Below are 17,326 nucleotides of genomic sequence, written 5' to 3'. Positions count from 1 at the left end.
CAAGCCTTGGTAAATTTAAGAAAATTGAAATCATATCAAGCATCTTTTCTGACCACAATGTTATGAGATTAGAAATAAATTACAGGGAAAAAACATAAAAAAACACAAAAACATGTAGGCTAAAAAATATGTTACTAAATAGCCAAGAGATCACTAAAGAAATCAAAGAGGAAATCAAAATATACCTAGAGACAAATGACAATGAAAACATGACAATCCAAAACCTATGGGATGCAGCAAAAGCAGTTCTAGGAGGGAAGTTTATAGCAATGCAATCCTACCTCAAGAAACAAGAAAAGTCTCAAACAAACAATCTAAACTTGCACCTAAAAGAACTAGAGAAAGAAGAACAAACAAAACCCAAAGTTAGTAGAAGGAAAGAAATCATAAAGATCAGAGCAGAAATAAATGAAACACAAACAAAGAAAACAATAGCAAAGATCAATAAAACTAAAAGCTGGTTCTTTGAGAAGACAAAAAAAAAATTGATAAACCTTTAGCCAGACTCATCCAGAAAAAGAGAAGATCAAATCAATAAAAATAGAAATGAAAAAGGAGAAGTTACAATGGACACCACAGAAATACAAAGCAGCATAAAGGACTACTACAAGCAACTTTATGCCAATAAAATGGACAACTGGGAGAAAATGGACAAATTCTTAGAAAGGTATAACCTTCCAAGACTGAACCAGGAAGAAATAGAAAATATGAACAGACCAATCACAGGTAATGAAATTGAAACTGTGATTAAAAATCTTTCAGCAAACAAAAGCCCAGGACAAGATGGCTTCACAGATGAGTTCTAGCAAACATTTAGAGAAGAGCTAACAACCATTCTTCTCAAACTCTTCCAAAAAGTTGCAGAGGAATGAGTATACCCAAGCTCAGTCTACGAGGCCACCATCACCCTGATACCAAACCAGATAAAGACACTACAGAAAAAGAAAATTACAGACGAATATCACTGATGAATATAGATTCAAAATTCCTCAACAAAATTCTAGCAAACAGAATCCAACAACACATTAAAAAGATCATACACCACGATCAAGTGGGATTTATCCCAGGGATACAAGGATTCTTCAATATATACAAATCAATCAATGTTTAACACCATATTAACAAGTTGAAAAATAAAAACCAAATGATCATATCAATAGATGCAGAAAAATCCTTCGAGGGCTTCCCTGGTGGTGCAGTAGTTGAGAGTCTGCCTGCCGATTCAGGGGACATGGGTTTATGCACTGGTCTGGGAAGATCCCACATGCCACAGAGCGGCTGGGCCCGTGAGCCATGGCCACTGAGCCTGCACGTCCAGAGCCTGTGCTCCGCAATGGGAGAGGCCACAACAGTGAGAGGCCCGCGTACTGCAAAAATAAAAAGCTTTCGACAAAATTCAACACCGATTTATGATAAAAACTCTCCAGAAAGTGGGCATAGAGGGAACCTATCTCAACATAATAACGGCCATATATGACAAACCCACAGCAAACATCATTCTCAATGGTGAAAAACTGAAAGCATTTCCTCTAAGATCAGGAACAAGACAAGGATGTCCACTCTCACCACTATTATTCAACCTAGTTTTGGAAGTCCTAGCCATGGCAATCAGAGAAGAAAAAGAAATAAAAGGAATACAAATTGGAAAAGAAGTAAAAGTGTCACTGTTTACAGATGACATGATATTATACACAGATAATCCTAAAGATGCCACCAGAAAACTACTAGAGCTAATCAATGAATTTGGTAAAGTTACAGGAAACAAAATTAATGCACAGAACTCTCTTGTATTCCTATACACTAACAATGAAAGATCAGAAAGAGAAATTAAGGAAACAATCCCATTCACCACTGCAACAGAAAGAATGAAATACCTAGGAATAAACCTACCTAAGGCAGTAAAAGACCTGTACTCAGAAAAGTATAAGACACAGATGAAAGAAATCAAAGATGACAAAAACAGATGGAGAGATATACCATGTTCTTGGACTGGAAGAATCAATATTGTGAAAATGACTCTACTACCCAAAGCAATCTACAGATTCAATGCAATCCCTATCAAATTACCAATGGTATGTTTTACAGAACGAGACCAGAAACTCTTAAAATTTGTATGGAGACACAAAAGACCCCCAATATCCAAAGCAATATTGAGGGAAAAAAACATAGCTGGAGGAATCAGACTCCCTGACTTCAGACTATACTACAAAGCTACAGTAATCAAGACAATTTGGTACTGGCACAAAAACAGAAATATAGATCATGGAACAGAAATATAGATCAGTGGAACAGGATAGAAAGAAATATAGATTTCTTTATAAAAACAGAAATGTAGATCAATGGAACAGGATATAAAGCCCATAGATTAAACCCACACACCTTTGGTCAACTAATCTATGACAAAGGAGGCAAGGATATACAATGGAGAAAAGGCAGCTTCTTCAATAAGTTGTGCTGGGAAAACTGGACAGCTACATGTAAAAGAATGAAATTAGAACACTCCCTAACACTGTACACAAAAATAAACTCAAAATGGATTAAAGAGCTAAATATAAGACTGGACACTCTAGGGATTCCCTGGTGGCACAGTGGTTGAGAATCTGCCTGCCAATGCAGGGGACACAGGTTCAAGCCCTGGTCTGGGAAGATCCCACATGCCACGGAGCAACTAGGGCCGTGAGCCACAACTACTGAGACTGCACATCTGGAGCTTGTGCTCTGCAACAAGAGAGGCCGCGACAGTGAGAGGCCCACACACCGCGATGAAGAATGGCCCCCGCTCGCCGCAACTAGAGAAAGCCCACGCACAGAAACGAAGACCCAACACAGCCACAAATAAATAAATAAATAAAACTTGTACTACATGCCAGATGCAGGACAAATTTAAAGGAGTAAATTATATTAAAAAAAAAAAGACTGGACACTCTAAAACTCTTAGAGGAAAACATAGGAAGAACACTCTGACATAAATCACAGGAAGATCTTTTTTGATGCACCTCCTAGAGTAATGGAAATAAAAACAAAAATAAATGAATGGGACCTAATGAAACTTAAAACCTTTTTCACAGCAAAGGAAACTATAAACAAGGTGAAAAGACAACCCTCAGAATGGGAGATAATATTTGCAAATGAACCAACAGACAAAGGATTAATCTCCAAAATATATAAACAGCTCATGCAGCTCAATATTAAAAAAACAAATAACCCAATCAAAAAATGGGAAGAAGACCTAAATAGACATTTCTCCAAAGAGGACATACAGATGGCCAAGAGGCACATGAAAAGCTGCTCAACATCACTAATTATTAGGGAAATGCAAATCAAAATTACAATGAAGTATCACCTCACACTGGTTAGAATGGGCATCATCAGAAAATGTGCAAACAAATGCTTTAGCATTTGGGTGTGGAGAGAAGGGAACCCTGTTGCACTGTTGGTGGGAATGTAAGTTGATACAGTCACTGTGGAGAACAGTATGGAGGTTCCTTAAAAAACTAAAAATAGAATTACCATATGACCAAGCATATATCTAGAGAAAACCATAATTCAAAAAGACACATGCACCCCAGTGTTCACTGCAGCACTATTTACAATAGCCAGGTCATTGAAGCAATTTAAATGCCCATCGACAGACAAATGGATAAAAGAAGATGTGGTACATAAACACAGTGGAATATTACTCAGCCATAAAAAAGAACGAAACTGGGTCATCTGTAGGGATGTAGATGGACCTAGAGACTGTCATACAGAGTGAAGTAAGTGAGAAAGAGAAAAACAAATACTGTATATTAATGCATATATGTGTCTAGAAAAATGGTACAGATGAACCAGTTTGCAAGGCAGAAATAGAGACACAGATGCAGAGAACAAACGTATGGACACCAAGTGGGGAAAGTGGGGTGGTGGTGGTGGTGGGATAAATTGGGAGATTGGGATTGACATGTATACACTAACATGTATAAAATAGATAACTAATAAGAACCTGTTATATAAACAAATTAAATTAAAAAACAGAAAAAAAATTTAACAAACAAACTTCTAGGAAGAAACAAACTCAATATCCATTAGAGAGAAATATGTATACAACTTATTGCCCATATAATAAAAGCACCAAACAAATGTTGAAAATTATAATGGATATGTGATAAATGTCTAAGTTGTAAAAAAAGCAGGTTAAAAAACAGTATGTATCAACTGATCCCAGTTTCAGAGCAAGTGTGTGTGTGTGTTTGTGTGTGTGTGTGTGTGTGTGTGTGTGTGTGTTGTATTTACATATTGAAAAAACATGAAAGTTTATGCACAGAATATTAATAGTGGCTATTTCTGAAGGAAGGCTTTTACTTTCTATTTGCACTGTCTGAAAGTTTTACAATTGATTTGTCCTATATTTATAATTTTTAAAAAGCTATTTCTATTTTTTAAAGTATTTCTAAATAGACTTCTGCAAATAAATTGTCGATACAAACATTTTTACCTAGATACCATCAATAGCTACCTAAACAAGTAATAAAAATTTATAATTTGAAATTATGAAATACATAATTTTGGTTTATTTAATTTTATAAGCAACTCATTAAAGATATTTTTAAGGTTGATGGTTTGAAGAGTTTTGATTACCAATTCCATCAAAGCCACAGACTTCTAGAAAGGTTTAGAACATTAAAGATTAACTGTTTAGTTTAGTTTATTATTTGCTAGACAAATAATAAACATATTCAGAATTTACATGTATTATTTTTTCCCTGATTTGATCACAGACCTAATTTGATAAAGTGGTCAGTACTTGGCACATTTGAGTAAATATCAAAATGGTATTGGATATCTATAGAACTAAATTAGATGTTAAACAAATGGAAATTATAATTTAGAGAAAGAAAAGACAGGATATTTATAGCTTGTTGAGTATGATAGGAATCTTTTACTTTTTTACTGGAAAGTAATTTTTTAATTGTCTTTTTAAAAAATGTCATTTGAAATATCTAATAAAATATTTGGTTTTTACCATAATGTGGAGATTTTAGGTAAACCCCATGAATACTGAAGGTATACTATTCTGAGTTTTCTTTGTCACAGGAAAAATTCGATAGGAATGACAATGAAGTAATGTTGTCAATGAACGTTGGGGTTGAAGTGTGTTATCACAACTTCTGAGCCTAGACCTTCTTTTACCCTTTCAAAGAAAGTTCTTGGATTTGCAATAGTCACTACTGGGTATCACTGTAATCTGGAAAGGTAGTTACAGCTCTAAGGAGGAGTAATCAGCATTATTCTCTATAACCAAGAGAGAAAAGGCATATTGTAAGAACACTGACCTTGAGAAATTTCAGCTCTCTGTGCTTTCATTTCAACATGGAACCCAAATGCAAGCCAACCATCTTATTCTGTGTAGCAGTGTTCCAGTGCCAGGTACTGAACAGACCGTGAAATTATACAATATTCTATAATATTTTATAGAGAGTTTAAGATATTTCAAGGATAATTTAGACTATAGGCAATATTTATTGTATGTAACCCCTGAATAAGATATTACTTTGCTAAGTAACTCCTTCGAAGCTCTGAGTTCCCCTTAAACAAATTCTATTCCACTCAGCAAATCATTTGCTCAACAGTGAGAATTTTATTTCTAGAATACACAACTTGTGAGTTTCTCCTATTGAAGGAAAATAGAAAGACATGGATGGGACTATTAGGAAGAGTAAAGGAAGAATGGCAAACCCCACCTCAGAGGAGATGGTAGAAGGTTTTGCCTTAGGAGAGATTAAAGAAACTCATGCAACATAATCTGGACCTTTCAACTCACTCTCCATTCGTTAGAGAGAAGGGAACTGAGCTGTCTGCAGAAAAGGCTTGAGTGGTTGGGGGAGTCTGCCAGATGCTTTGGAGAAAGAATTTGAGAAATACTTTTTAGCATGTCAGGAAGGTTAAACAGAGGTTGCCCAAAGAGCTGTTAAATCTCAAGCATCACTTTGCATTTCTGGGATTTGGGAGGCATCAGTCAATACACACAAATCTTAACACTTTCTAGTTTGAAGTGCCTTTCTAGGCGTTAATAGTTAGTAGAGGACATGAGTAAGAAAAAAATCTATGAGAATGCAACTTTACTTTGAAATAAAGCAAAATAATTTATGAGTATCTTATTTAAATTTTGGAGGAGGTAGAATCAGGACTATTTCTCAGGAGCAAGACATGATAGATACTGCAGCCTCTCAGACTAGTTCTTTGAACTGCATTGGAGTCTTCTTTCTAAATTGGTGACATCCCTCCGGTTGTCCCCAGTGCCCTATCAGGCAAAAAACAGTCAACAGTTCTTCTAGCTCACAGTGTTCATTTCTGATTATTCTGCTTTGCTGTCAGTCGGTCAGGTTGGCATGGCTGTTCGTAAACATTGCCTCCGCTCATCCCTCCATCTGTTCCAACTCTCTAAAAAAGTGTCCCGAGCAGCTTATAGCCCTAGAATATTATCTTTTAAAAAAAAAATCACAATGCAGATCTTCTTGCTGGTGGAACTGGTTTCTGACAATGACAAATTTAACTTTTCTATAGAACCAGTTTTTTTGAGAATAATAATCATAAGAACCGTTAAAAATTTTTATAACAGTATACTATTCCCCACACATGACTATGATAGACACAATTTTACATAATTTAAAATTCCCCTGATTCAACATTCAGTTTCTTTCATGTGAAATCTGTGAAAGCATGGAATCTAACAGAAAAGAAAACCTAAAATATTTATTAATGTTATTTTTTAGGCAACTCCTGTTGATTTTTCTCATTTTTTCCCCCACAGTAGTATTTCTTTTTCTTTTCAATTGTGAATATTAATTGAAGGAATTGTTTGTTAGACATACTATCAGATAATTTTGTAATAAATCTCATATAACATTGACACTGTGATTCAAACACAAATCTGGCTGAGAAGTGATGACAGTAATTCTGTTGCATATAGTAGTTGTTGTTACCAATTAATAGAGATAATCTGAAGAGTCAAGATTTGAAGAAGAAGATTTTACAATTACATTGAAAGGAATCTTCAGCTGGAATTGTTAGCATATAACTTTTTTTTTCTCCTGGGCGAATCCTACAGGTTGGATTCAATGCAGGGACTATCTCTAATTGGCTGATGTCAGTTCTGGAATTTGAATGAACACTATTATTCACTTTCCTGAGAAAGGAACACAACAAACGCCAACCTGTCTCTACCCTCCCTGAGATGTTTAGCTGAATCACTTATTCCTATGGCATGGCCCACGCTGGACGGTGGGAGCTCTGAGCTCTCCCATGTCCCAGGTAAGGCAGGGCGCTCTCTGGCTTCCTGTCAGTCAGGTGTCTTAGGGTGACTGCCTGCAACAGGGTCCTCAGCGGCAGCTTTCAGCGCTGGCTGCTCTCTGCTCAATCATCTCAGGAAACGGTACAAGATTCTTTCCAGGAACATTCCACTCTCCCACACGTGATCACACCCTCAGCAGCTGGACTCACCCCAGCAAGCATAAGGGGCTTCACAGCAAGTTGGGTTCTAAAATCTCCTGTGGGTGCTGCAACCTCTTGCTCTGTTCTTTCAAGGAATAACTCTTTCAAGGGACTTACTCAAATCCCCTAGAGCTGTGTTAAAGGAGAAAACTGTAAAATTGCGTTCATCACATCCCTAGCGGTCCCTTTTGCCGGACGTGAGGCAGGACAGGGCGTCCTGTGCCTCCCCTCTGACTCAGGCTGTTTTCAGTCCTTCCATCTGCCTTCCAGGGAGAGAGGTGCTGCCATGTCACACCACTGGGTCTGGTCTGGCAGTTTCAAGCACAAGAATCTAGGATTCTAGGCTTCCCTGGTGGCGCAGTGGTTGAGAGTCTGCCTGCGGATGCAAGGGACACGGGTTCGTGCCCCAGTCCGGGAGGATCCCACATGCCGCAGAGCGGCTGGGCCCGTGAGCCATGGCCGCTGAGCCTACACGTCCGGAGCCTGTGCTCCACAATGGGAGAGGCCACAGCGGAGAGAGGCCCACGTACCGTCAAAAAAAAAAAAAAAGAATCTAGGATCCTTGGCAACCCCTACAAAGACTGGTATCCCCCACTATTCAAAGGTTCATTTTACGCCGTTTCACTTTTACGAAAGACCTACAGTAGTACTACTTGTTTTCGCTAATGAACAGAAATCTGAAGAAGATTTTTGCTTTTATGGAAAAAAGTCGAAATGCAAAAATAGCGGTCAGCGTTGGTTTTACAGCAAGCTGTTTACTGGAAGAGCAAAGAGAGTGCAACAGCCAAGCTCCTTCCCTGAGAACTCCCCTCAGCAACTCAGCATCAAGCCTCCATAGCTTTGAATTGTGTCTGTGAGCATCTGTGCTTTATCTCGATTTATTTTGTGCATCCACTAGCATGATGTGTCCTAAGCTAATTGCTTCTTGACTTTACGGTGTTTTGGCTTAGGAAAGGTTTCACAGGAACCCTCTACTTTCAGATAGTGGGGAACCTGTACCTCTTCTTTCATCCTTCTGCAGGGTCTGGGAGTACCTAGGCAAATCAGTTTGTTCCCCCTAAGGTAAATGTGCTAACCTAAGTCTAATTAATAAATACTCTGGCTTCTTTAAAGTCTAGGCAATAGGAAACACATAACAATGGTTAAAAGTCTAGTTCTGAAGAAAAAGAAGTTGCTTTGGTTTGCTATTTTTATAGAAAGATAAAAACACCTGTGCTCTAGAGGTGAGTCACTCTTTTCCAGCTTAAGTTGTTCTGGACAAGTTCAAGCAAAGAGGAGCAGAGCTTTACAGTAGAACCTCCCTACTGTCAGCAGTTGCACTCCCAGACTTTCAGTCTGGCAGGCAGGTATACCTTCAGGAAATCAAAGGCATTTGTCAATCTCCCAATGTATATTTTTCTCTTCTTAATCACTTGTTGAGGGACTGCTACCTGTAAAGATGAGTATTCCATTTTAAAGTGTATGAAGAGGGGCTCAAGAGTGCTTTTATATTTATGAATTTCTCTATTTGCAGAGAGGTGGACCTCTCTGTGAATGATGAGTGGATTATGTCTCTTCTTCAGTGCATTTCCCCAAAGTGAAGTTTTCCCATTTTTTAGGTTAATTATTTTAAGTTTTTTGCAGTTTTAACACTGCAACATTTTGAGCTTCAGTGAAAGGCACCACTTCCCGGAAGAAAACCCCAAATTAGAGCCGTGCTCTTTCCTCTTTTGAAAAGTTGACAGGTGGCAATATCCAGTGTCAAAAGGGCATTGTTGGGGATAAATGAAATAATACACTTGACAACACCAGAAAAACACCGGACTCACAGTGATGGTAGAAATAGTAACTGGATCTGAGTGTTATTCCTTTAGTCTGTAAAAGGAACAGAAGTTAAATATTTTCTTATACCAATATAAATACTCTGTAGCAAGCATGCACTAAAATGTTGATGAACCTCAAAGACTGACACCACATCTGTACACACATTCTATTAAAGGATAAAAGAAGGAGGGGCTAGTTTCACTACATTCTCTCTAGAGGATCCCAAATTCTTACTTTTTTCCATTGTGTGTCAGAATTCCCACTATCATTATTCTGCTCTTTGTTTTTCATTTTCTTTTCTCTTCCCCAGGGCAAATGACTCAGCTAAAAGATTGAAACAAGTTAAAAATATACTAGCTCAGAAATACTGGTGATAACATTTCTACCTCCTATGGCTAGATGTTTCTCAGGGAATCCCTAAACCCGGAGGAAACGTCTTGATAAAGGAATACACATGGGGGGTGTATGTGTACAAACAATTATTCCAGGTCAATAGACTTATGATGTGTAGGAGTCTAGACTCTATACAGAGTCACATACCCCATGGAATAGAAGAAAAAATGAAATACAAGTGGTGAGATTATGATAGCAGGAATTCTTGGGTAAACCAACTTTTAAAAATATTTGCAGACTATTTACAATAAGCTAACAGTAAATCTATCTAGGTATACTCTTTCATCTTCCATTGTAATGGTCAATATAAAATGTGGCAAATCAATCAATATGGATATGACTATGCATATATGAATGTAGCATACACACATAGGAAAATGACACAGTTCCTGTTGGGTCACTAACAGCTGTAATATAACTTTAACCTTTTCGAAAAGGGGCGCTTCAGTGTTCAGAAATATTACATAGAGACATCTCCACAGTAGATTTTTATTATGTATAACAACTGCGGCTTATGATTCCATTTCAATGCCTGTTCTCTGTGACTGCACCTGGTGACAAATTTGTTACACAATCTCAGTGGAGAATTTCATGAAGTCTTTGCAATAGATAGCCAAGCCTTTTATCTTCTTTTTTTAAAAACATACGGCATCCTTGTGAATTCATTTAACTATTACCACTTTGGGTAACAGACACATGTGGCACTAAATCTGGCCTTAGCACTCTTATTTGATAAACTATAAATATTGTAGTTATTTTGCAGCATGAATTTTCTTTGAGGTATTTTTCCTGGTTTGTTCAACTCAGCAACTATCCTCAGGGAGCAAGGACCATCCTCGATGATAACTACTTCAATTCAGTTTCAAATAACCATTGTAATAAATCATAGCACTAATTGGCTAAGGAATTTAGACTCCAGTGTAAAAGTGTGGTTGAGATTTTGTGCCCGTATGTCACACAGAAAGATAGAAGAGATCCATTCTGGCTGGGAACTAAATAGAGCAATAGGTGACCAATACAAGACCCAGCCCAGCTGTTGCTTTACTTTTGATTTCCCAATTCAGCTTCTGGCAGTTACTACAGTGAGCCTCTATTGTTTATCTTCAGGTAGTATGATTATAACTGTCTTCCATTCCATGAAGGGGAAATCATTCTTCTCTTATAGACCAAGCAAGCACCATTGGCCTTGGTCCCATCTCCCTGTCTCGGTCTCCCTTTGAGAAACAGGCCTAGGCCTGGTAAAAATTCATTTACAAATGAAACAAATAGGTCAGGTTACTATTGGGTAAGACCAGACACAATTTCTCCATGAAGGAAAATATTTCAAATGGATATCATCTTACTAGTTGAAGTGTGGCAGCCCAGTTTTAGGATGGTGGCTTGGCAGAAAAGAAGAGCAAATTTTATTGACTATTTCTTTCTACTACACTATACTGACTATATACTTGTTACTTTGCATTTTATATTACTTATATTTTCCTTCTATTACTTTCTTCCTAGTTTAAGAAAAATTGGTGTTAATTTAAATCATAAAAATGTTGTTGTGGTTAGTAAAATATAAAGACCGAGTTATAATTTATTATTGAATTTTTTACTTATTCTTTTCATTATTGGTGAGTATACCAAATACCAAATCCTAAAAGGTGGGTAAGAGTATCAGTTTTTCTTAGTAAACTGTTACTGAATACTGATAAATCCTCTTTGGCCCAATGGTCTCTCAGAAAAGGAAGAACATAAAATGCATTGTCAGAAAAAAATCTGTTTTGTTTCTAACCAGTATATCTGTGAAAGCAGAAATGGACTTCTAGAGGCTTTCTAGAAGCCTGACCTCTGATTTGTGAATCAGAGAATTAGGCTGAATAATCCAAAGTAACATTTCAATGCTACAAAATCTTCTCATAAGTGTATAACAAATCCACATCTTCTATATCTGCTATTGAGAAAGGAAGTTCAAATTTGTTGAACCCTCATTATTATAGGTTTGAACGGCTTCTCCTCCTGAAGCCGGATCTGCATGATTATGCTGCCATGCACCAGTCGAGTTGGGCTGAATGCTGCCCCCCCTGGAAGCCTAATTGACAATTCTGTTGCCCTTCTCTGACTATTTAAGAAGAGTTGTGAGGTCAATGCCAATGATACTCCTTCGAGGCATAAATGCCGTCTAGCAGGACATTTTTTTTTAAATCTGTTCTTTTAGAAAGCTCTCGTGTCAAAGAGTTAAAAATAAAATGTTTTACAGGAGAGAGGGAATCTGACAACACTGCTGACCCACATTTCAGAAGGAAAATGAGAAATATAGGGGTCAGATCCCAGCCACTGGAAGCACAATGAACACTTATGCTGTAAATGAAGTAGTGAAATCACCCACTGGAACAAGCAATTTTCATAACCAGTACACTTCAGTAAAATGAATTTTATCATATCCTGTGACCTCTTGAAGTTCCCAAACCAAAAGTCTTCAGGGTACATTAGACTGGCAAAAAATACACAGTAAACTCAGTAAATGGCAGGATAAGAAGGACCCAAATGCCACATCTCAAAAAATTAACCCAAATAATATGCCGTGATTGATACTTGGGGAAATTTAACTTGTTAAATGATCATTTATTTTCATAGTTTTTTCTTCTTTTTTTACTGTAAGAAAATGTTTGGACATCATATTATCAAAATCTCTAAAGTGAAATATTAAGACTAGAAGATTAAACAGAAATATCAGAATCAAAATGTAGATCCAAATGTCTAATGATAAAGTAAATATTAAGGTTGAAAGAATAATAGCACATTAGTTACTGTATATATTTTAAATATTTGATTTTGTCTTCCAATATATAAGAAAACATATTTTACTTTTTTTTCACTAGACAGTTAATTATATGAAAAACATTGAGACAATGAGAAGAGTTTCAATACTTGCTCATGAATTTTAGAGAATAAATATGTATTTCAAAAGCCATTATTTTCCGGAAGTATTTGTGAAGTGCCTTATATTCAAAATATAATACATGTAACATTCTTAGTCTTTCACATTTTCTAAATTTTAAAAATGAAAGATAAGGGGTATGTTTATATAAACAAAAATACAATCTCCCTTGAGCCATTTGAATGTTTTTAAAGCATATATATACTGGAAAACTTGTCTTGGAATTAGAAGTTGAATGATATAAGAAGATCCCTTTAAAACCCTGATATGGATAATGCAGTTTAATTGTAGTATAATGTCTGAATAAAAACAATAACTATCTTTTAATTTCTAATTCATAATTTAATTAAAGAGAACTACAGTAGTGACATAAAATCAAATACACCAAGCCCAAATTTCATGGATCACCGTAAAGAATTCAGCTTACTTATCATACTTTTCATAATATAACACTTTTCCTAAACTACATGAGCTATTAACTGATGCATTTTGAACAATGTAGTGTGAATATTGTCACACTACATAGACATATTTTTTTCAAGTCTAATACAGATTCACTGTTATGCCACTGTTTAATCTTATTGACATATTTTCTAGGATTATCTTTGTACAGACCTTATTTTGTACTTCAACAATGGTAGATCAAGTTCCTTCAATGATAATAAAACTGAGAGTCATAAAAGAGATGGTCAATAAGTTACAGGGTTTTTGTTTTCACCTTTCAATTCTGGGTTTTCATTCTGACAGCATTTCCCCAAGTACACTTCTGTAATTACTCAAAGAAAATGTAGTAGATATGAGATCTTAATTTTTCAGAGGAATTTGTGGCTGTAGTTTTCTTCTCTATATGAACATGAATATTACATGATTAACAATAGCACAAGAATAATTTTATTTTGAATTTCATCTTTATAGTCTCATAAGAACTTCAACTTGCTTCAGAATTTATACCTAAGGCATGTATTAGCTAAAACTAAAAAATATATAGTCTCTACACATTATTTTATTGTTTAAATGGTCCTCATTCATGTTTCATTTCAATAATATTTCCCCAGCTTGTAAAGCTTATGTTACAGTGAGCTCCTCTTTAAATTCACAATGCATAAAACTGCCAGGTGGCCTAATAACAGAGTGCATTAACAGATTGAACTATAAATCAGATGCTTGTGTTCACGTACTGTAAAAATACCACCAATTTCTTTCAGATTATAGTTTGTACACTGATTCCTAAGAGTGATCACAAATGCTTTGGGAAATTTAAAAAGAATAAAGAGGTCATATATCCCAAACTAAAAAATAATATTACCTTCATTTTCACTTCATTATTATTTTCACCTACCTTTTACCATTGTTGTGAAATTAAGATAATAAACACAATGCCCATGAAACACTGCCTTACCAAAAGCTATTATTATTCCTATTAGTATTTAATACTATAAATCTATGCTACAAATGAATTGTTTTTGTTGAGTGATTTAATACTATGGTAAATAGTTATTCATCTCAACATTTATTGAGAACAAACAGTGGGTTATGCACTATGTTTGTTATATAAAATATAAAGTTGGAAATGCATAGAGATTACTTATCTCTTGGCTATTTAAACAATTTAAATAATTTGAGAAATAAGGGAATAAGTCACATTTCTTTTTTCAAGAGGATGACATTTTTGAAAAGCCTTTAAATTAAGAATAACATTGTGTATAGAAACCTGGACTTTTAATTCGCAGAAAGAGAAATAAAAATCAACTACTTTACCATCTAGGATATGAGGAAGGAAACTGAAAACCAAGGAGTCAATTTACTTATTCATGGTTATATATTTCAGTGGCATCAAAGCCAGAGCAGGAGACCTAAGAGCACACTGGTAAAAACTTCCCCTTGCTGAGCACATAATTGTTTACAAAGTGCATGTGTAGGCTTTATCTATCTTACAGCAATAAACCAGTAGAGTTATACTGGGACCCAGCTTTTCTACCTTAGGCACAAAGTTCTATGTACTACCTCATTACCCCATTGTTGTGTTCTTTCTATAATTTTATGGTACTTCTGTGTCCCATGAGTGACTTCATGTTAACAGAAAATATTTCACAAACTAACAGAAGCAAATAGAATTAGATTTGTGAGGCAAATTGAAATAAATATAGGGCAATTGAGATCATATATAAACTACAATTCGCTGGAAAAGGTAAAGTCAATATTACAGCCCTATGCGTGAAGGTAGTAAAACAAAAGTCCAAAAGCAGAATGAAGACTGCTTTAGGAAATCTTTCAAAAATTGTTGATTTCAAAAATCTTTTGATGAATCAGTAAAATGAATCCAAAGAACAGGTTCACATCAGAGAATAGTAGGCTAACAAGCTGCAATGATAACGTTGACATTTTAAGAAGAATCATGCTGATATAAGCAAGCCTTGAAGGAGTGAGCAGAATTTTACATGAGATTTTTAAAAATATTCATATGCATATGGCACTAAAAACTGGTGGTAGCATTTTGGTTTAACAATGAGCTCTTGCTCACATTACCTATCCTTCGTACATTTGTGGGATGCTCACTGTGGATACAGGATGGAATCGCTGATTTCAATAGCAGAAAGAACAGGGAACCTGAGGATCTCAGACCAGCAATTAAAAACTCTGGCCCAGAAATGGCTCAAGTCACTTGCACATACCACGTAATGGCCAGAAATAACAGTCATACTCAACTGCAAAAGAAATGGAGGAGTACTGATATAATGTTCTCATGGGCCTAAAAAGAAGGAAACTATGGGCAAGCATTAGAAGACTCAACCATGGCTATTAGTAAAAGTTAATTTCTCCTTCCTAGCAGTACCTCCTGGTGACACATTGAGACATTTCTGAAGCCCGTTCATTATTGAGTACATAACTGTCTGCTGAGCATTATTGTTGGCACTCTGTGGGAAGGAAATATGGGGAAAAATAGTTCTTATTCTGGTCTTCTTAGCTCCAGCAGGGTTTCTCAACCTGGACACTAATTAACATTTTGGACTAGCCTCATTTGTGGTGGCTGTCCTGTGTGTGATTGTAGGATATTTAGCAGCATCCCTGTTCTACCCATTGGATGCCAGTAGCAGTCCTCTACCTCCCCAGAATGTGACAATCAAAATACTCCTCAGACATTGACAAATGTTTCCAGGGAGTTGGGGTGGGAGATGGAAGAGGGGAGACAGCAAAATCCTTATTGCATAATTTATAGAGATGCAAACACAATGCATGCCAGGGTAAGTCTTGGATGTTCACATTTTGTTAGTTTGGAGAGGGAGGTATTCATTTTGATTGGGAGAATCTGGGCAAGCCTTTTGGAGAAGATGACTGGCTGAGGACTTTGAAGAAAGGACACATTTTTGCAGGGTGAAAGTGGGTTGGCCAAGAAGGTAAAAGACTTGGAGCAAAATCTTAAAAGTAGACTAAAACAGGATGAGTTCAGAGAGCAGCCAGAGATGTGATGCAGACAGCTGATCTGAAATTAACTTTGGTTAATACATAATTTATGAAATGGTAAATCCATACACAGATAATAAAAAAATAATTACATTGGGTTTTTTCTTACATTTCTTAGAGAACCAATATTAAATATAATTTCCCCCCTTGGCGATAATGATTGTGATGACTGAATAGGAAAACCGATGTCATTGCTTATGCCACCATCTTCAGTAAACCCAAAAGACAGTCTTCATAATGTATGGAGATTCCTCATTGATGTGTTGTAATGGACATTCCCTGTAGAACAGAAAAACTGGCTGAGAAGGCTCAAGTTTGAAAGTGACTTAAAGAGAAAATTGTAACCAAGCATGTTGACTGTTTCCATTGTTGCCATAGGACTAAATCTCAGGAGCTTGAATAGTGGAGACATTGTTACACAGAGAAGCTCAGGATGGTGTAATTTTAAGGCTTCATTTCAATGCTTCCATAAGTGGATATACTTAAAATTTTCACTTATCACAGAGAAATTTAAAATTGATTCATAAAAAAATCATCTTTTTCAAGATTTCAAAGGACATGGAATTTTGTGAAGTATAATATTTTATTTCTTAAATGCCTCTTTTCCTCCTCTAATTCTGCCACGTCCATCTATGTTATCTACTATTAATGAAATGTTGTGCACATCCTTTTGGGCGTATCGATAAATTAATATGCAAGTCATTTTTTGTGGGTCTGTATACTAGCTACAAACTTTCTATGCAGTAAACATGATTTATATATAAATTGTATATTTATCCAACTAATTTGTTGAAACAATTCCAATGAATTGGAACTGCTAGGAATAAGGATATCCAAAATTTATAGTTTGAGTCCAAACCACATTTCCCCTACTATATAGATGGGACCTCATCAATCTTGTCTCCCAGTGCTTATGTAGGTCTGTTTCCTAAAACTGCATAAATGTTATATTTTTAATCTTTGGTAATATGATATTACAAAGAAATTGTTTTTCTTCTGTTATTGTTCAGCTCAGTCATCTTCATATATGCTTAATCTTTACTAGTTACTCGTGTTATTTCATTTTCTTGTTTTTCGTTTTTCACTTCCCTTGGTGTATCAACATCTCTGTTATTGGTTTCTAAGAGCTCATTTATGACTAAAGAAGTTAACCATTTGTCATGCAAATATCATATTTTATTGCCATCAATTTACTATGGTGTTTTGTATTTTGGTTGTGTATTAAAATGTGATCATGTTGTGTTTTAAAAAAATTAATTTCCACTTAGGGATTAGTTA

Source organism: Phocoena phocoena, chromosome 18 (assembly GCF_963924675.1).
Source record: "Phocoena phocoena chromosome 18, mPhoPho1.1, whole genome shotgun sequence".
In the NCBI taxonomy this organism is placed as follows: Eukaryota; Metazoa; Chordata; class Mammalia; order Artiodactyla; family Phocoenidae; genus Phocoena; species Phocoena phocoena.
Note: the sequence above shows the minus strand (reverse complement) of the source record.